We start from the raw sequence: 4286 nt of genomic DNA, 5'->3' as shown, positions 1-4286 counted from the left end.
AACTAGTCAGGCTCAACCTAAGATCTGTGTCTTTTTCCTTTGCGCCTGCTCAATGAAGTTCAGACATATTTATTGACCAGGATGGAGAAAACATTATTAGAGAATTGTATGGGCTAATTAGATTGTAAATCCAACCAATGATTGGCCTGAAGGGAAGGAACAAGACTGTACATTGTTGTAATTCACTGCCTTTTCTCACTAGGAGAGATGGCCCTCCTTTACAGAGAAGTTAATAAAAGCTATTTTAATCACTTTGGACTAGGCATTTATAATTATGAGCCACTGATAGCATCCATGGACAACTGAGTCAACAGGAGAATAGCTAAGTTCCTGTTCATCAAAGTCCTGTGAGAGATAGAAAGTAAACTAATGAAACAGATAAGCCAAAAGGGATATTTCTTCTGTTAGTTGTATGCAAGGATAATGGGAAAGATCACTGAATTAGGGATAATGGAAAACTCCAATTTAACAGTACTTCCTCCTCTAATGTACTTGCGGACATATTGGTGTTTAGAAAGACTGGGTCTTTACTAGAGAAAGACAATATATGAAACTTTATCTGGACTTGAAGGCTATGGGGATTCATTTCCTGAGGCCAGTGTTGGGCAAATCTTTATCCTTGGTGCCTAAAAGCAAATAGAAAATCTTTTTTGCTATACCTATTATATGATTGGAAGAAGAGAGTCAAGAATATAAGGGTAAGAGAGGAACTATCCTGATCTTGCTTCTCTCTCTTTCTTCTTGCCCCATTATCTGGCCAGGAGATTCCTGAGGAAGAGAGGTGCAGGCATCAACAGCAGGACCAAGGCACAGGAATCATCAGAAATCTGGAGAGGAAAAAGGAAAGTTCTCCCTCTGAGACCTTTCCTAGTAATTCCTTGTCATCTTTTGATCTACTGAAGATTTCTCTGTAAGTGTAATCCTGTCTTTATACATTTAATTAAGCCCCTCTATCTGAACAGCTGGGAAACTAGTCAGTCTGGGAAATGGGGAGCAGCAGAAGGATATGCTGCTAGGTTCTAATGGTTTTTCCCCCTGGAGGCAGGAGCACCTCCAACCTTCAGACCCTTTTTAATATGATGCCATCAGGGTGTTAGAGTTTTATTTGGAGTTTCAGAAGCCCCTACAGTCCCAGGGTATGAAAGCTCTTGTTCCCAACCCTCCAGGCACAGGCTCCCCGATTTTCACCTATTTTCGATCTGCATTAATAGCCCCACTCTTTCCAAAACTTTTGTGCCTAAAGCACTTCAATTGTCAACTTAAAAAAGAGCCAGAAGGCCCAGCAATAATGATCCAAACAGCTGCAGCTAGTCTGTGCTGGTCAGTTCCCTGGTTTAGCAGTGGGGAACACCTGGTGCTATTTCTCTCAGCAGAACATTAGCTTGTCCTGAGCAGGGACAGTGCCATTGCCTTAGTATTTCCAGGACCAGGTCCAGTACTGAAAATTATTCTGGGTCAGAATCTCAAAACAGAAAGTGTGAAGCAAATGAAAATTGTGCTGTGGCACAGAAAAGCAAATAAGAGATAACTGCACTGCCTTCCCTCCTTTCCAGAGGTGAGTGACTATGGATGGGGAAGCACTGAATAGCAGCCAGTTGAACTTAGGTCTTAGGATGGTTCATTGTGCTGAAATAGTTTTTCTCTTCTTTATTTAATTTTAAAAATTGACTATGTGGGGGCACAGTAAATAGAACAAAAAATTATGTACAAGGGACAGTTGGTAGAAATTTCAAGATATAAATACCTGGAGGGGTGAATTTATGAATAATAAAAGGAGACCATTGCATACATAGACTTTAAACGAATGAGCAAGTGTCTGAGGCATTGAATTAAGTGGTTCAGCCCATGTCCACAGAGGTTATAGACGTCAAACCTCCATATATTTAAGGGAGATAATAAAGAAAGAGGAAAATGAAGGGTGGGTTGGGTGTGGTCAGAGAAGAAAGAACAAGTTTACCCCCAGTCTTCTCCAGAAGCCTCCTTTCTATAGCTCGCTGTGTTGAACCCAAAGAGTGAGATGGAGACCAAGCTATGAATTTTGGAAAGTAGAGTTTATTACCAATGACTATGTGGGGTTACATCCACAAAGCACATAGCACTGAGTGTCCAGGGAACAAGGTTTTTATAGTATGGGGGGGGGTATTGTGAGCAAACAGGATACAGAAGCAAAGATGGCAGTTAGATGTGTAACGTGTTTCCCGTGACATAGGGAGTAGAGTGACGTTTACTATGTCACGGTTCCAGTTGCATCTGGGGAAGGGGGGGCAGTTTGGGTGGTTTTGAAGATACAGTGAAAAGGAGTAGGTTAACAAGAGCATTCTGAGTCTCAGACAAATCGATGGTCTATCTCGTGACCCCAGGGTCAAACATTTGGGTCCTGTCAGAATTTTCTCAGGCCCAAAGGCGCCTAGCTAAGTTCATATTGCTGAGGAGTTTCTCAGGGCCCAGAAAGGTGTTGAGGCCCCCTTTTATACAGGGATTACACAAATATTAATATTGTACTTCAACTGCCACATGATGACAAGAGAAAGGGGAAAAGGCAAAAAATGAAAAAGAGGGGTTTTATAAAGGGCCTAGTCTGTGACAGGACACAGTGACAAACATGTTCCAAGTGCTATCTGATTTGATCTTCTCAAATATCCTTGTGGGGTTGGAGCTACTATAGGGTCTCATCTTACAGTTGAGGAACCTGGGGAGACATGTTAAATGATTCACAACAATGAATGGGACTAACAATAATTCCAAGAGACTTCATTTCTGGGTGATTGATCATTTTATTAGCTATGGCTATAAAATAATAGAGAGTAATAGAATGTTTTTATAAAAAGTCTTTGGACAAGGAATGTGCCTTGATGAAGAGGGGGGAGGGGGGAGGGGGGAGGGGGGAGAGAATATACTCCTGATTGGTTAACAATCAATGAGGGGGGACAGCTAGGTGGCAGTGGATAGAGCACCGGCCCTGGAGTCAGGAGGACCTGGGTTCAAATCCAGTCTCAGACACTTAATAATTACCTAGCTGTGTGGCCTTGGGCAAGCCACTTAACCCCATTGCCTTGCAAAAACCCCCCCCAAAAAAAAGTGACCCTCCAGAGAAATATAAAAGAACCTCATCAGTTGGACAGGTGCAGACGAGCTGATAGATTTGACTAGAGAATACAGACACACCCTACATGTCAACTCTAAAACTGCAAGAACCTTTAAAATATAGGGCTAGAATAAAGTGACGGGAAATCTAGATTAAAATGTTTAAGTTTTGATCTCGAAGATATTACTTCTAACTCTCAAGGTGGAAGCTCTCAGAAAATGACCACTCTTTGCACTGGAAAAGATTCAAGAAACAGAATAGGGAGAAATTATTGACCTACTTGTAGCCTAAAACCATGATAGCGGCACAAGGACTCGGCCCAAAAGTGCTCCTCAAAGACTATCACCCTTGTGCTATACTATCTGGTCTCTTGTTGTCTCTTCCTAGGCAGGACGGCCTCCTAGCATTCTCATCATTGTCCTCCTACGTTTGGAATTAATAAGGGAGACATTCTTAGGAGTTTTTTTTATTTCTTATTAACTGATCTGTGAAGACTGAGCAGTCATTAAATAAATCAGTCTTTTATCAGGATATATGGCTTTGAGAAATTATTGTGCTTTACATACTTTAGAACCTCTGGAGACCACCACTCCACTGGCCAGAGGCAGAGCAGAGGAGAGGGACATCCACTGGCTCTGAGAACCTGGGAACTTCAACAGCTCGATCCTGCCCACCTGGCGTTGAAGGGGCTCTCATCACATCGCCGATAAACTTGCCTTTGTAGACAGAACTTTGAAAACGACCTGCTCTCCGCCTGTCGACATGAGGAGGCTGGCTTTCCAAATGACAACATAGCAGACTCAGAGAGAAGCCGAGATTTGCCCACAGAGGACTAGATCGTGCCACATGCAAGATTTGAATCCTCCTGATCTTCCAGCCCAGGATTCCATTCACTGCTTTTTGGAAAAGATCTGCCGAGAGCATTGGTAACAAATTCCACCATCTGTGACAGCAGGGTCACACTAGGACTCAAATACCTTGAGGGAAAGCAGTAAAAATGGCTTATCAAGACCTGAATCAGAGTCAGTTTTCAACAAAGAGATCCATATTGGAGGAAACATGTTTGTGAGGTTCATCTCAAATTAAAAAATAGAAATAAGCCAAAAGTTTTGGGGGAGCATCCCTGCCAATTACTACCCAAAGGTGATTGAGAGAATATTGCCTCGTAGGTCTACTTTCAACAGACATAATCTTTTCAGGA

The sequence above is a fragment of the Macrotis lagotis genome, chromosome 3 (assembly GCF_037893015.1).
Source record: "Macrotis lagotis isolate mMagLag1 chromosome 3, bilby.v1.9.chrom.fasta, whole genome shotgun sequence".
NCBI lineage: Eukaryota > Metazoa > Chordata > Mammalia > Peramelemorphia > Peramelidae > Macrotis > Macrotis lagotis.
This window is presented reverse-complemented; position numbering follows the sequence as displayed.